The following is a 17510-nucleotide window of genomic DNA, read 5'->3' as shown; positions in this document are numbered from 1 at the left end:
CACTCTGGGGAGAGGCCGTTCACTTGCTCTGAGTGTGGGAAGGGATTCACGAATTCATCCAACCTGCTGAATCACCAGCGAGTTCACACAGGGGAGAGACCGTTCACCTGCTCTGAGTGTGGGAAGGGATTCACTAATTCATCCAACCTGCTGAATCACCAGCGAGTTCACACTGGAGAGAGGCCGTTCACCTGCTCTGAGTGTGGGAAGGGATTCACTAATTCATCCAACCTGCTGAATCACCAGCGAGTTCACACTGGAGAGAGACCGTTCACCTGCTCTGAGTGTGGGAAGGGATTCACTAATTCATCCAACCTGCTGAATCACCAGCGAGTTCACACTGGAGAGAGGCCGTTCACCTGCTCTGAGTGTGGGAAGGGATTCACTCAGTCATCCCACCTACTGACACACCAGCGAGTTCACTCTGGGGAGAGGCCGTTCACTTGCTCTGAGTGTGGGAAGGGATTCACGAATTCATCCAACCTGCTGAATCACCAGCGAGTTCACACTGCGGAGAGACCGTTCACCTGCTCTGAGTGTGGAAAGGGATTCACTCAGTCATCCACCCTGCTGAATCACCAGCGAGTTCACACTGGGGAGAGGCAGTTCACATGCTCTGAGTGTGGGAAGGGTTTCACGAATTCATCCAACCTGCTGAATCATCAGCATGTTCACACTGGGGAGAGGTGGTTCACCTGCTCTGAGTGTGGGAAGGGATTCACTAATTCATCCAACCTACTGAAACACCAGCGAGTTCACACTGGGGAGAGGGCGTTCACCTGCTCTGAGTGTGGGAAGGGATTCACTCAGTCATCCCATGTACTGACACACCAGCGAGTTCACACTGATGAGAGACCGTTCAGGTGCTCTCACTGCGGGACTGGGTTCAGGCGATCATCTGAGCTCACTGTACACCAGCGCACTCACACTGGGGAGAGGCCATTCACCTGCTCCGTTTGTGGGAAGGGATTCACTGAGTCATCCAACCTGCTGAATCACCAGCGAGTTCACACTGGGGAGAGGCCGTTCACCTGCTCCGTGTGAGGGAAGGGATTCACTCTGGCATCCAAACTGCTGACACACCAACGAGTTCACACTGGGGAGAGGCCGTTCTCCTGCTCCGTGTGTGGGAAGGGATTCACTCAGTCCTCCAACCTGCTGACACACCAGCGAGTTCACAAGTGACTGCAGGGGTTGGATTCTGCTGTTGTTGCTGCTGTTAATCACATTCAGGACTGAACCATGTTCATTCTGACAGTTGGGGTTTGTTTCTGCTGATGTTAATAACCCCGATAACTGGGCTGGAGTTTAATATTCTGGATAGATGTCAAATAAACGAGCTTTGTTTTAAACACATTATTGTAGATTTTCTTCTTTCCCACCTGAGTGTTTAGCATCACCTGGCTGGAGCTCAAAGGATAATCTGTGGGAGGATCATATGGCGGGAACAGAACTCCAGTCCTTCAGGGCCACACTGAGAGGGGCAAACGGCACTTTGGTCTTTCTTGTCTCTCTTCACTGACAGCAAAGTTGCCGTGCGGGTTAATCTCGAGGCGTGTGAGAAACGTGTCCCAGCCGCTCTCTGCTATGGTTCAGAGCTCCTACGCATGGAACAGAAGGCTCCTTTAGGAATGTACCCCAGTGCTTTTTTTTTAATGGCCTTATTAACCTGTGTTGCTACTTTTAGTGATTTGTGTATCTGTATCCCTGGATCCCTCTGCTCCTCCAGCCCATTTAGACTCTTAGGGAGAAATTCGGTGGCGCCGGGGCTAATTTTAGCGCCCCGAAAAAGTTAGCGCCCCGCGCATTAAATTCAGTGGTAGCGCCCCAGGCAGGAGGCAGGGTGCTACTGGAAGTGCTCCCCTCCCTCTTGAGGCACTACCAGTGAATTTCACGGTGCTTTGTGCAACAGCACCATGCCCGTCGGCACATAGCACCGTGTCATAGCAGACCTCCCTCCCTTATTAAAGGGGAGGGGCCTAGCACTGCACACACCGGGGCCCTGCTGGACCACCGGGGAGTGGGGTGTCAGATCAAGAGGAGCGCCGGGCTGCACGATCGTGGCCGACACCCCGAAGAAGAAAGGGGAAGGGGGCAGGTGCTGGCTGTCAGCCAAAATAAAAAGTTGCCGCCCAACACCTGCCCTTTAAGTGGCATCGCCATGGCTGCAGAAACGACCCCTGACCCTGTCAGACATATCGTCCAGTGATAGGTCAGGGGTCGCAACCCAAGGTTGCAGCCGGGGTGCTGCGCGTGGCGATGACGTCTTTGCCGGCGGTGCAGTGCCGTGGGGAGCTACCGACTACCTCTGACGCTAACCTCCTGCTGAATATCGCAGGAGGCACAAAACAACCCAATTTCACCCTCTTGTCCAAGTAGTGAGTGGCCACCTTATTCTTCCCACCAAAACACACCACCTCACACTGATCTATAGTGAAATTCATTAACACACCACCTCACACTGACCTATAGTGAAATTCATTAACACACCACCTCACACTGACCAACAGTGAAATTCATTAACAGACCCCCTCACACTGATCTATAGTGACATTCATTAACAGACCCCCTCACACTGATCTATAGTGAAATTCATTAACACACCACCTCACACTGATCTACAGTGAAATTCATTAACACACCCCCTCACACTGATCTACAGTGAAATTCATTAACATACCCCCTCACACTGATCTATAGTGAAATTCATTAACACACCACCTCACTCTCATCTATAGTGAAATTCATTAACACACCCCCCTCACACTGATCTACAGTGAAATTCATTAACACACCACCTCACACTGACCTATAGTGAAATTCATTAACACACCCCCTCACACTGATCAATGGTGAAATTCATTATCACAGCGCCTCACACTGATCTATAGTGAAATTCATTAACACACCACCTCACACTGATCTACAGTGAAATTCATTAACACACCACCTCACACTGATCTATAGTGAAATTCATTAACACACCACCTCACACTGATCTATAGTGAAATTCATTAACACACCACCTCACACTGATCTATAGTGAAATTCATTAACATGCCACCTTACACTGATCTACAGTGAAATTCATTTGCCAATTACATGCCCATTGTGAAATTTATTAATGTCTTCTTGCATTTTGTCTTCCTCAGTATTAACTCTACCTCCCAATTTGGTGTTATCGACAAACTTTGAAATTGTTCTTCTGATTCACATGTCCAAATCGTTTATGTAAATGGTGAACAATAGTGATCCCAGCGCCGATCCCTGTGGAACACCACTTCCCACCTTTTGCCAGTCTGTGTAGCTACTCTTAACCCCTACTCTCTGTTTTCTGTTTTGTGACCAGCTTGCTATCCATAACAGTATGTAAGATCGACAAGATGACCAAGGTCAGGCCGTGTGGAGTGAAGGGCCAGGCAGCAGAATGGATGGAAAGCTGGCGACAAAACAGAAATCAGAGGGTTGGAGTTAAGGGTAGTTTGTTGCGATCTTTCCATTCATTCTGTTGCCTGGCCCTTGACTCCACACGGCCTGACCGTGGTCATCTTGTAGACCGTACATACTGCAGACACAGTGCACCAGTGGTGGAGGGGGTGGATATTGAGTCCTGTGGCAGGGGCGCTGATGAAGTGTATTTCTCTGTCTCTGAGTTTTGAGGCATCGCTATTTGCATTTTTCACCACTTTCCACCTTTAAAAAAAACCTTGCTGCCAGTTTATTAAAGCCATTAACAGCCGCTCGGGTGGGACACACCAATAAAGGAGGCCTTGTTTCCCTCAGAATGACAGGCCTGAACCCGAGTTAGAAAACATTCAGTAATTAAACCAGACTGGGCGGGGCCTGAGGTGCCAGTTAGTAACGGAAAATTGGTGGCCAGCGTACTTCACACCAGGGCTGAGGACCCGGGGACTCGGGTTTCTGTGTCATTTATTGAATCATTTTGTTTATTGCCCAATCTCAATCAGACTGGCGGGTCATCTTGCTTTCTGACGGAGGCGAGGCGAGGGTCCCCAATGGAGGGCTCTCTATGCGGGGGTCCTTCCCAGCACCATTGGGGATCTGGGGTGGAGACTGTTGCAGGGAGCTGTCGTGTGCAACAGTTTAAGCTCCTTTCCGGACTCCAAGGTCAGATGTGATGTTTGCGACCTAGACGAGTCCACGTGCCGTGTATATATTCAGTGTGAGAGGTTACAGCCCCTGTATAGTTACCTGAAGGGGCTGCTCCTCAACACTTGGTTACACTTTAGCCCCACGCTCCTAATCTTTGGCCGCCCGGTGCGGAGTGGGGGTGGGTAAGTCAGAGGATCTTCTCCTGGACCTGCTCTTGGGCCTGGTGATAACAGCAATTTGTAGGCCCAGGATGGGCGGGGCCCATGGGGGTTCACTCTGGCTGCCTGCCTCTCTCCCATGGTCTTGTTCCTGCCCGGGTGGCCCTGGAGAGGGAGCAGGCGGTGTCCACCGGTTCACTTGATACCTTCCTCGACTAGTGGACACAGAAGGTTTCAAGATGCGATAATTGATCCTCACAATCACATTGTGATTTAATTATTAATTGTGTGTGTGTCACAAATACATTTCTTCTATTTTGATACAAAAGTTTTACGAGACATGTTAAACTATTAGTTATTTAATCAGGGCTGCAGCTGCTGAAAGGTTGACTGTACTGAGGTTTGTGGCCAGAGCTGGCAGACGTGTTGTTCTGAAGTCTGATGTCTCACACCCGAAGAGTCTGTTTATGTCGTGTTGTAATGACCTTTTCCTGTTGCTTGGTGTCAGAAATAGAAATCAAAGGAAGATGATGCCCCACTCTGTTAATCAACTCTTTGACACATTTCCATTTCTTAATTTACAAAGATCACAACTCCATTAGTGGACAATGGATTGCCAGTGTGCCACTTTTTAGTGAGGCTTGAAAGGATTCGCTGTGAAGCTACACCTGCCCATCTGCCTGTGTGTCACTGTGTTTGGATTGTGTTAGACAACAGTCCTAATATCTCGCCTACATCCATTACAATTTTTGAAATGTTAGATTGTACTTGGAAGAAGTTGAGTTTGAATCTGACAATTCTGAAATTGGGAGCTGTTAATAATTTCTGTTTTTCACATAACTATATAGTGATGTGATCAGTCAAAGCAAATTAAAAGATGCTGCTATTTACTGAACACAACTGAATAATTCTACAAAGATGCTATCACAGTCTTCCTCAGTATTAACTACACCCGCCAATTTAGTGTCATCAGCAAATTTTGAAATTGTACTTCTGATTCCCAAGTCCAAATCATTCATGTAAATGGTGAACAACAGTGGTCCCAGCACCAATCCCCGTGGAACACCACTTCCCACCTTCCACCCATCTGAGTAAATACCTTTAACTCATCCCATCACTATAACTGGACTTGTCTCCATTCCCGTGCCGAGGGGATTGCTGTACCAGATGGGAGGGGCAACATTTGGGGACTCTCGATTCTCCACCAATTCCCATTCCCCTTCTTTCTGGTGGATAATGGAGGTGCCACTGTGTGTAATGTGCAAGTCAGTAAGAGTTGTCAGCGAGGATTAATCAGCACTTTCTAATTGGAGATGATAATCAATGGAATCTTTCAGACAATGAATTGTAGATTTTATAGCAAAGATTAATATACGATTGAAGTAAAAGTTTATAATTTTATTGTAAAATATTTCAGGGACACACATCAGAAATTAAGGGGAAAGATCAGACAGCAGTACTTAAAGGGACACTGTTGCCCCGACAACTCAATCAGCTATATATCCAGAATATTAAAATCCAGCCCAGTTATAGGGGTTATTAACATCAGTAGAAACAAACCCCAACTGTCAGAATCAACATGGTTCAGTCCTGGATGTGACTAACAGCAGCAATAACAGCAGAATCGAACCTCTGCAGTCACTTGTGAACTTGCTGGTGTCTCAGCAGGTTGGATGACTGATTGAATCCCTTCTCACACACTGAGCAGGTGAACGGCCTCTCCCCGGTGTGAACTCGCTGGTGTGCCAGCAGGTTGGATGACTGATTGAATCCCTTCTCACACACTGAGCAGGGGAATGGCCTCTCCCCGGTGTGAACTCGCTGGTGTGTCAGCAGGTTGGATGACTGATTGAATCCCTTCCCACACACAGAGCAGGTGAACGGCCTCACCCCAGTGTGAGCTCTCAGGTGTGTCAGCAGGTTGGTGACTGATTGAATCACTTCCCACACACGGAGCAGGTGAATGGCCTCTCCCAAGTGTGAATGTGCTGGTGTCTCAGAAGGTCAGAGGAATTAGTGAATCCCTTCTCACACACGGAGCAGGTGAATGGTCTCTCCCCAGTGTGAATGTGCTGGTGTATCAGCAGGTTGGATGAATTAGTGAATCCCTTCTCACACACGGAGCAGGTGAATGGTCTCTCCCCAGTGTGAATGTGCTGGTTTATCAGCAGGTTGGATGAATTAGTGAATCCCTCCTCACACATGGAGCAGGTGAACGGTCTCTCCCCAGTGTGAATGTGCTGGTGTATCAGCAGGTTGGATGAATTAGTGAATCCCTTCCCACACTCGGAGCAGGTGAACGACCTCTCCCCGGTGTGAACTCGCTGCGTCGATGAGTTTCCAGCTGGGACATGGAGCTGAATCAGTTGAAGCCTCATCCACACACACAACACGTGTATGGTTTCTCCCCGCTGTGAACGGTGCAATGTTTTTTCAGACTGTGTAACTGGTTAAAGCTCTTTCCACAGTCAGTGCACTGGAACACTCTCACTAGGGTTTGTGTGTCTCGGTGCTTTTCCAGTCACACCGATCTTTGAAATCTTTTCCCACAGACAGAACAGGCAAACATTTCTCCTTCCACATTCAAAGGCCGATATTCCCTGTAAAAGCAGTTTACAAAAGACATCACTGTAAGTTCAGGATTAAAATTTGGAACAGATAATTTTAGTTTCTATGGAACATTCTCTCCTCTCTTATTACATAGAATTACACAGATTGTACAGCACAGAAACAGGCCAATCGGCCCAACTGGTCCATGTGGTGTTTATGCTCCACACGAGCCTCCTCCCATCTCTCTTCATCTCACCCTATCAACATCTCCTTCTATTCCTTTCTCCCATGTGTTTATCCAGCTTCCCCTTAAATACATCCATGCTCTTCGCCTCAACTACTCCCTGTGGCAGCAAGTTCCACATTCTCAGCACCCTCTGGGTGAAGGAGTTTAATCTAAATAGGACTTTCCTGGGCAGCCAATGAGCACTGCTGCCTCTTTTGTGCATTCCCTGGCGAGGCGAAACAGTTGATATTTTCTGATCAAAAAGAGCTGAGCTCGGCAGCATTAGTCCTGTTTTGCCTCCTTTGGAGACCAGGTGTACGAGCAGAGTGAGCGCAGCCTTCACAGCAACCGCAATAAAATTGTTACAGTTGTGAAGGAACTTTGTGTCAGTGCACTGGATCACAAACAAAATATGTGTGTTGATTATTGTCTTATTACATGATGTGCCAAATAACTGCCTGAATCCAAGAGGTTAAAGCTTAAAACTAAAGGCTTTTATTAAGTAAGAACATGGCATTGAGTTAACACAGGGCAACCATCATTCATCACTGACCCAGCCCTTATGAGTAAGACTCACACAAATCCGGAAGGATCCAGAGGGGCGGGGCTAGGGAGGAGCATTAGTGTAGAACATTCCAGACATTAACAAGTACAACAACAACAGACAATACAAATGTCAGAACACAGAGTTATTTCATCACATTACCCTACTGTAAAGTGCCTTGAGATGTTTTAAAAGCTCTATATAAAGGTAAGTTGTTGTTGGTGTATAGAGAACTCTGTTGAAATTTAGTGAAATGATCAATAACCAAGGAATATCATTTCTTTGTTTGGTTCTGTTAGTTTTCACAGAATCATGGAAACATACAGCACGAAGGAGGCCATTCGGCCCATCGTGCCTGTGCTGGCTCATAGAAAGCGCCCTCGTGCTTCGTCCCACATCCCTGCTTGTTGTCCGCAACCCTGTAAGATCCTCATCCTCAAGTACCCGCCCAACTCCCTTTTAAAATCATTGATGGAATCAGCTCATGACCTTTTCAGGTCGAGTGTTCCAGATCCCGACAACTCTCTGAGTTTTATTCAATTGTTACCACAGTTGTTTCTGTGAAGGTTTAATAATAAATGCATTTTGCTATGAAAGCAATTAAAACATTCCTAGTATATAAATAGACAGATGCATCAAAATATTAAAATTGTGGGAGGGAGGGCAGTGCTCACCCAGGGCCCAATAAACAATGGAATTCTTGTTTCCCAACCCAATGCTCAGAAGATGAAGTCCCAGAGCTGCCTCTGGCTCGGTTCCACCTGCCCTATTCTGACAAGCTGAGGTGTTGGTCAGTGCACTGTGATTGCCCTGTGGGCAGAAAATGGCAAATCTAGAAATATGACCAAAATAACACATTTTAACCCCAAAGCTGTAAATCCCCGTCCCACACACTCTCCCTCCCCCCTGTGCTGAAATCCAAACCCATCGCACCATCTCCAACATTTCTTTCCTCCACTCTCAGTTTTCCCCCTCCCTCTACTCTGGTTGGGTTCAGTTCTACACCCGCTGTGTGCAGAGTGAGAATAAAATCATGAGTCAATGATTGTCTCTCCTGGTCACTGGGGCCCTGAAGCCCCGCCCACTCTCTGTTCCTGTACAAAGATGGCTGCACATGCACCCTGCTGCAGGTAGAAACGGTCTGTCCTTCCTTCACCAAGATGGTGGCGCGTAACCCAAGCCTGTCACCGAGAAAAAGCCTTACCGCTGCCGTCCGGCAGAACACATTCGGACACTGGATCTCATTCGGGCCTGAGACCGTTCTCCAACTTTATAAACCCTGCGGCGCGGCCTACCCGCAGTTTATTATTTTTTTTATTTATTATTTTTTGGTTCATTTTTTTAAAAATGACATTCACAGAGCTCAAGTCTCGGTTCTTTGTACAAAGTCACAAGCCCTCATGCCTACAAGGCCAGGGTCCCAGTCTCGACAAGTAAATGATGTGATCGCCAAGCTTCTTGATCATCTTCACTTGTTCATCCGGATAGTGGGTCTCCAGGAATTCACAAAGTTTAGGGTCGGCGTTCCCAGTGGAGAGCTGTGCAGATCCAGCAGACTCTGGTCAACATTCTTCTCCATCTGCAGGGCTCTCTGCATCGCCGGCCAGAGGCTCTCGCTCTCCCAGCCGAACAGATGGACTGTAAAGAAGCTTAAAACACTGGATTAATTTTAAAAACTTACCAATTAAATTAAAATCACATTGGCCGGGGTGATGATGCACTCCAGTCCCCACGGCACCCACCTGTCTCAGAAGGCCTCAAGTGTGCCGGCAGACACCGCGTGCTCCATCTCCAGGGCAACCCGGGCGCGAACATAGCTGCAGAATAGAGGCAGGCAATCGGGCCGAATGACCCCCTCAACCGCCCGCTGCCTGGACCTGTTTATGGCCACTTTGGCCAGGCCCAGGAGCAGTCCTACAAGGAGGTCCTCCGACCTGCCCTCTCCCCTCCGCACCGGGTGGCCATAGATCAGGAGCATGGGACTGAAGTGCAGCCAAAAATCGAGGAGCAGCCCCTTCAAATAATGGAACAGGGGCTGCAACCTCTCACGTTCCACATAAATGCGGAACACGGACTCCTCTAGGCCGCAAAAATAGCAAGAGGCCTGGGAGTCCGTGAACTTACTTAAAATCTTATTGCACGGGACCGCTCCATGCAACACCCTCCAAGCCAAGTCTCCAATAGATAAAGGGAGGACTCCCGCGTAGAGAGCCCCCCATTGGAGACCTCCGCCTGTGTGCGGACGGCAGGCAAAGATGACAAAGTGGAGAGTGTGCAGGAGCAGCCCGTACAGGAAACCCCTCTGCGCAGAACTAAAAGCCATAGAGGGCATTTCCTCGAGACAGCTCAAGTTGTGAGGTGCCGGTTCCCGAGAGGGGCTTCAGGGCCATGCGCCGATGAGGAATTCTGTCCGAACAGGGGTCAATTCGGACGGGATCGCCGCACGTGCCTGAGCCTCCTCGATACACCTATTGGAGTCAGGGATCAGCGCCGCTTTCAGCGTCTCGATGGCTTTGGCCGCGAGCCGGACGTTGGCCCAGGACAGGCGCAGCGCCAGCTCCTCCGGCACCATCCAGCCCACTCCTCTGCCATCGAGCAAGTCCCCGACCCTGGTCACCTTACGAGGCACAGCTCTGCCCTCCGCCAGCCACCCGATTCAACGGTCACGGAGGTGCAGATTCCTGAGCAGCGGCTCCTGAAGGAGAGCCACCACTGCTGACAGTGGAGAACTCCACCTGGAGGCGACGCTGTTCCAGACCCATAGCAGTTCCTGGTAAAAGACAGGCAGCTCCCGCAGGCAGGCAGGCGCATGGCCCAATTCCACAAACAGGAGCTGTGTGTCGTAATTGAGGCCGTGCAGCTGCCGGAAGAAATACGTCACCAGCGCACACCATCGAAGAGGATTCTCGACGTACAGGTATCTCTGCAGGCTCCGAAGATGGAAAGTCACCGCCCGGGTGCAAAGGCACACCAGCGCCTGACCGCCCTCCCAAAGCGGGAGACTCAGAACCGCGGCAGAGACCCAGTGCTTCCCTTTGTCCCAGAAGAAGTCGATGAGCTTTTTCTGCATCTTGGCGACAAACGCAGGGGGCGGGATCAAAGTGACCAACCGGTACCACAACATGGCGGCCACCAGCTGGTTTATGACCAGCGCTCGACCCCTGTAGGACAACACTCGGAGCAGTCCTGTCCAGCATCCTAGGCGAGCGGTGACTTTGGCCTCCAGCTCTTGCCAGTTCACTGGCCAGGCGTCCTCGGCAGGGCTGAGGTAGACTCCCAAGTAGAGGAGGTGTGTGGTGCTCCAGGCGAAGGGCCTGAACTCCTCTGGCAGGGAGTCCACCCACCACTGACCCACCTGGAGCCCGGAGCATTTCTCCCAGTTGATCCTGGCAGAGGATGCGTCCGAGTAAATCTGCTGGCATTCTCGCATCCTCCGCAGGTCGACAGGATCCGTGACCATGAGGAGCACATCATCGGCGTAAGCCGAGAGGACGACTTCCACACCCGGCCCTTGCAGAGCCAGTCCCATCAACCTCTTCTGCAAGAGGCGCAGGAAAGCTCCCTGCAGACAGCGTATAACTGACCGGACATGGGGCATCCCTGACGCACTCCCCTCCCGAAACAAAGGGGCACCGTCAAAGACCCGTTAACTTTTATCAGACACTCCGCGGCGGCGTACAGAAGTCAGATCCGGGCGATGAAATGCATCCTAAACCCGAATGCGCACAGAGTTCCGAAGAGATACTCGTGATTCACCCTGTCGAAGGCCCTCTCCTGATCCAGGGAAAGGAAGGCGACCGACAGACAAGCCCTCTGGGAATGGTGGACTAGGTCCCGGACCAGATGGATGTTATCATGGATAGTCCGGCCCGGGACTGTGTAGGGCTGGTTGGGGTGGATCATGTGGGCCAGCACAGTGCCAAGGCGGGCAGACATGGCCCTGGCAAAAATTTTATAATCCGTGCTGAGAAGGGAGACCGGGCTGAGAAGAGAGACCGGGCGCCAGTTTTTTAAAAGGCGGAGATCGCCCCTCTTAGGCAGCAGGACAATGACCGCCCTGCGCCAAGAGAGGGGCATCTCCCCGGTCGCCAGACTTTCCCCCAGGACCCGCACGTAGTCGCACCCCAGGACGTCCCAGAACGCCCTGTGGAACTCCACGGTCAGCCCGTCCAGCCCTGGGGACTTTCCCCTCGAGAGCTGGCTGAGGGCATCAGTTAACTCCACCAAGCATAGCGGAGTGTCCAATTTTTCGGCGCCCTCCGGGCCGAGCTTCAACATGTCCTCCCACAAAACTCTGCGCACATCCTCGCTGCACGGATCCGGAGAGAACAGAGCCCTGTAATAGGCCCGGGTCTCCACGCTGATCCCCTCCGGATCCGAGACCAGAGATCTGTCGTCGGCCAGCAGCCCCAAGAGCTGCTTACGGATCCCCCGTCTTTTTTCCAGTGAGTAGAAGAAGCGGGAGCCGCGGTCCAGGTCCCGGAGGATCTGGATCCGTGACCTCACCTACGTGCCTCGGGACCTGACGAGCTGCAGGTCCTTCAGTGCACCCTTCTTCTCTTTGTACACCTTCCACAGGGCATGGTCATCGACGACTTGACCGAGACGGGACTCCAGGTCGAGCACCTCCCTCTCCAACCGCCTGACCCAGGCCTCCTGCCTCTTGGTCGACCCTCTCGTGTACTCCTGACAGAAGAGATGGACATGAGCCTTGGCCACGTCCCACCATAGCCTCAAGGAGGGGAAGCCCCCTCGCTTCCTTCTCCAGTCGGCCCAGAACCGACGAAACGAATCCCGGAACCGCTCGTCCTCCAGCAGCAGGTTGTTAAAATGCCAGTACGCGGACCCCCCCCCCCGGCGCGCACAATGGAGTGTGCTCTGCCCACACCAGGTGGTGGTCCGTGCATGGCACTGGCCGCATGGAAGCCGCCGGGACGCAGGAGACGTACGCCTGGGAAATGTAAAGGCGGTCGATTCTGGACCTTCCTCCTCCAGACCTCATGTAAGTGAAGGTGCTGGAGTCGGGATGGAGATTCCGCCAGATGTCCACCAAGTCGAAGGATCCAACCAGGTCCCTCAACTTCTCCACCGACTCCAGGCTGCGTGGGGGACCCGAACGGTCCCTCTCCTCAAGGGTGCAGTTAAAATCTCCCCCGAGGATGACGCACTCGCCGACGTCAATGGAGCCCAGAAGAGTGGACACTTCTTCAAAGCACACTTGCTGCGCACCGGCCACAGTGACTGGAAGCAAGCGGCCCGGCACGTGCTCCTTGACCCACAAGATAACCGGTTGAAAATGCAGGGCCAGCAAGATAGCCACCCCGCTGGATTAGTTGGAGAGGTGACTCATGCTGACCCCTCCTTGCCACTCCAGGAGCCACGTGGCCTCGTCCTCCGGAACGGTGTGGGTTTCTTGCAGGAAGCACACCGCATACCTCCCGTCCCGGAGGACCGAGAAGTTATTAAATCTACGGCGCGCATCTCTGCTGCCGTTGATGTTGAGGCTGGCTATGGTTATCTTCATGACAAGAGCATCGTGCAACCTCAACCTAACGGGAGGAGGGAGAGCGGCCGCTATTCGACCGCCACTCCCTCAGCAGCCCAGCGAGGAACTTGTTGATCCGACGCTGATCCCGTGGCCCCGCGCCCTCGTCCGCGCCCATGGATTTGACAGCGGCACGTACGGAGCTGACGAGCAGCACCAGATCTGACCATCTGTCTAGGGCCTTGGAGGCAGGGCAGTTCTTTCGTACGTGCCCCACCTCCTTACAGGCGTGGCACTGCACACCGCCCGACGTCCAAAAGACGCGGTGGGCAGCCCCCTCGTGGCACACGATAAAAGCGCCCTCGGTGTCCTCCGCCTGGGCCAGCTGAACAAAAAGCTGGTGCTGGAAGGAGAAGACGTGCCGAAGGCTGGCCTCCTTGCATCCGAGCGGGATGGGTGTGATCCCCAACCTCACCTCCCCCAGTTGACGTAGGTGGGGGAGGATGAGCTCAGCCAAAACAAAGGGCGGGACGTTTGAAAAGAGGATCCTTTGTGCGGTGGCCTCGAGAGGATCCACCGGCAGGAAGGTCCCGCCCACAGTGAGCCCCTTGGCTACAGCCAGGGACACCGCCCGCTCCGATGCCAGGAAGAACACCGCCTTGCCATACATTTTCGAGGCGGCGACGATGGCTGAAGGGCCGACAACCCCAGCCATGGCCTTCACGCACGCCTCGATAGTCAAGTTGGGGTGAGTGTAGCTCTTCACCCCGTGTTTTTTAGTGATGAGGCGGAATGGTGACGGGGCAGCAGAAGCAGTGGGAGCAGCTGTGGCCGTGGCTGCCACACTTGCGTATGACCTTGCTGGCCCCGTCACCAGCGATGATCTGGTCGCCATCATGGGGTGCTTATTATAAAGGGCTACACCCACCCAAGTCACAGGCCTGGTGATGTTAATGGCCTCAGTGGTTGTTTTCCCTGAGCAGAGGGAGCTTTAAAAGTGAAGGCACACCTCTCCCCTTGTTGATTAAATTGGGAGAGGGGCCTTCTCTCCTCTGCTCAATGGGCAATTAATGGATATGAGGTGCCTCTTTAGAGAGAGACAAAGAGAGAGAGAAAGGGGGGTGGGAAGGAGGGAGGCCGCAGGGGCTGGGTCTCCACTCAAGATGGTGGGTGGGTGATCGCAGGGGTGCACTTTCTGAAAAATAAGTCTCTATTGATGGTCTTCTTGTGGGGGGAGAAGATGTCTTCACCTGGGAAAATAAAGCTGGAGATGCCCAGGCTCAGTCCACCACCAGGTCTTAACGATGTGATAATTAAATGATGACTTCGCCTGGGCAGCTCCAGCTGTCCCAGGTCAAGCAATAGGGAGGGGTGTTTGCTAGTGGTGTGTGTGGCCTAGTTTTTACAAGAGCCACACACACTCACACACACCCCTAGATGTTTTCTTCTCCTTCTTCTTTCCTCCCCCCCCCACTTAAATATAAAGTCTTTATGAGAGTGCACCATGAAACACCCACCTGTAGAAGTTTTCCAACGGCTCTCCCTCCTTCTGAACAGATGTAGGATGTTCGTTTTTCTCCCTCTCTCCCTCTCCTGTAATGGAGACCAGTTGGGGAAACAGTGATGGAATGGCTTCCCTTTGTTGTTAGCTCTGGTCCGGTCTCCTGGTCTCTCCTCTCCTCTGGCACCCCAATAGTAGCTGCAGCAGCAACAGATGTGGTCTCTCCTCCTGGACACAGAGAGAGAGACCTCACCTGTCCTCTCCTCTCCTCTCTTCTCTTCTGGCACAGCAGCAGCACTAGATTCCTGGCTGGCTATCAGGGATCCCGAGGTTCATTTTTTCTCTTTTATTTAAATCTGGTAGTACTTGTTACAACTCATTAATTACATGATAAATCCATTACATTCATTAACCACAATAAGGCTAAGCCTTAAAAAACAGCTTTAAGATTAACAGTACAAATACAATAATACATTTTTCCAGACAAAACCAGTATCAACAATATAGGTACCCGTAGTAAAAAACAATACATACCAGTCCTACTGGCAATCTAGTAACTCTTCATTTTTGCTTGGTATAACCTGTTGTCCTTTTTAAAATTTTAACATTCAAGTACAACAGTACTTATACAACTCATCAGTTACATAGTCAATCCATTACATTCATTGACCAATTATGGTCAACAATATAAATACAATAAATTTTACAGGTAAATCAATAATGTTTACAGTACAAACTGCAACTATTTAATAAACCAAGAATCCGTACACACCAGTCCAACTGGCATCGTTCAATCATTCATTCCTCCATTCGTCCGTTCGTTCGCTCAAGCGTAAGTTCCATTGTGCATGACTGTGTACATGTGTGCCATTTCTGTCTGTGTGTATGTGTGCGTTCGTTCATCTGTCCGGCAGGCTTCACGCTCACCAAGCGGGCCTTCATCCTGGGGAGTGAGGGCCCTTCATTCGATCGAACGTAAGTTCCATTGTGTATGTGTGCGTATCATTTGTCTACCTGTGTGCATGCGTGCATTCGTTCATCCGTCCGGCAGGCCTCACACTCACCGAGTGACCCCCGTCCTGGGGAGCGGGCCCTTCATTCGGTCGAACGTAAGTTCCATTGTGTATGTGTGCGTATCATTTGTCTACCTGTGTGCATGCGTGCGTTCGTACATCCATCTGGCAGGCCTCACGCTCACCGAGTGACCCCCGTCCTGGGGAGCGGGCTCTTCATTCGGTCGAACGTAAGTTCCATTGTGTATGCGTGCATATCATTTTTCTACCTGTGTGCATGCGTGCGTTTGTTCATCTGTCCGGCAGGCCTCACGCTCACCGAGTGACCCCCGTCCTGGGGAGCGAGGGCCCTTCATTCAGTCGAACGTATGTTCCATTGTGTATGCGTGCGTGTGTGCATATATTTGTATCCGCATGCGTGCGTTCACTAGAGCGTTCGTTCATTCGATCAAGGAAGGCTTTAACACTAAATAACACCACAATATACAAAGTCCTACAACCATATCAAAAAATCACTTAAGACTTCAAGTAAACTACTTTTAACCAGAACCCGAAACTTCGTCAAAAAACAAGTAATACCAGTTCAACGCCAGTCCTATTGGCACTCTAATAACTCCTCGTCTTCACGTGATGTTATCCAACCATATAATGTCATAATCCTTATCCACAGTCTTCAACCTTTCCACAGAAAAGAAGCCGACCACTTTCTCAAATCCTGTAAAAGAGGAAAACGAGTACTCAAATTTCCTTCTTCTTGCTGTAGTCACTCACAGGACCCAGCCATCAAGACATTGGTTATTCCTTGCCGATATACCTTGTTTTGTCTTTTATTTTCCTTTTTTCCTTTTTCACTTTTATCCCGATCTCTTTTCCCATCTTATGGCTGTTCAAGCACCATACTATAGATAGGAACAGTCTGTCTTTCCCCCACCAAAATGGCAGCGCACAAACCCGACCCCATCACCGAAACAAAGCCTCACAGCTGCCACCAGACGAAGCACAGGCAGGGCCGCTGGAACTCATTCGGGCCGGAGACCGTTCTTCAACTTTAGAAACCGTGCAACATGCTCACCCACAGCATCTCCCGACTCTGCTTCTGTCGACCAGCCGCTGCGCCCTGGGCCCCCCGCCTGGGGTCCTCCACCTGGGCCCCCTGCCTGGGGTCTCTGCCCTGGGCCCCCCACATGGGGTCCTCCGTGCTGGGCCTCCCGCCTGGGGTCCTCTGTGCTGAGCCCCCCACATGGGGTCCTCCGTGCTGGGCCTCCCGCCTGGGGTCCTCCGTGCTGGGCCTCCCGCCTGGGGTCCTCCGCGCTGGGCCTCCCGCCTGGGGTCCTCCGCGCTGGGCCCCCCGCCTGGGGTCCTCCGCGCTGGGCCCCCCGCCTGGGGTCCTCCGCGCTGGGCCTCCCGCCTGGGGTCCTCCGCCCTGGGCCCCCCGCCTGGGATCCTCCGTGCTGGGCCCCCCGCCTGGGGTCCTCCATGCTGGGCCTCCCACCTGGGGGCTTCCGTGCTGGGCCCCCCACCTGGGGTCCTCCGTGCTGGGCCTCCCGCCTGGGGCCCCCCGCCTAGGGTCCTCCGTGCTGGGCCCCCCACCTGGGGTCCTCCGTGCTGGGCCTCCCGCCTAGGACACTCTCCTCTGGGTCTTCCACCCTGGGCCTTCTGCACTGGGCCTTCCGCACTGGCATTCCCCGTGAGCAGCCGGGGTGTGGAGCAGCCTGTTCACACAGCACCGAGCAGAGCTGAGCTGCTGAGAATCTCGCAGCCTCCCCTGGGGTTCATTAACCCGCTCCCTGAGCTCTCTCACCTGATGTGTCAGCGGCAGCTGCCAAGGTCCGCGCATGCTCAGCTCACACTGCCCGGGTGATTGACAGGAGCTTCCAACCAATAGGGAGTGAGCAGGGCAGGGCTGGAGGAGCGAGCCGG

At 51.9% G+C, this 17510-nt stretch overlaps 2 protein-coding genes across 3 annotated transcripts in view; one reads left to right on the top strand and one right to left on the bottom strand.

Annotated features, from left to right (window-relative positions):
• Positions 1-17510, top strand: part of LOC147096539 (uncharacterized) — a 441550-nt gene that overhangs the window by 344520 nt on the left and 79520 nt on the right. The window lies entirely within an intron of this gene.
• Positions 1-17510, bottom strand: part of LOC147096540 (uncharacterized) — a 256178-nt gene that overhangs the window by 210849 nt on the left and 27819 nt on the right. The gene's annotated exons all lie outside the window — the stretch shown is intronic.

This window comes from Somniosus microcephalus, unplaced genomic scaffold, assembly GCF_052327205.1.
Source record: "Somniosus microcephalus isolate GS21.2 unplaced genomic scaffold, FLI_Smic_1.0 unresolved_chr1, whole genome shotgun sequence".
Lineage (NCBI taxonomy): Eukaryota > Metazoa > Chordata > Chondrichthyes > Squaliformes > Somniosidae > Somniosus > Somniosus microcephalus.
This window is presented reverse-complemented; position numbering and strand designations above follow the sequence as displayed.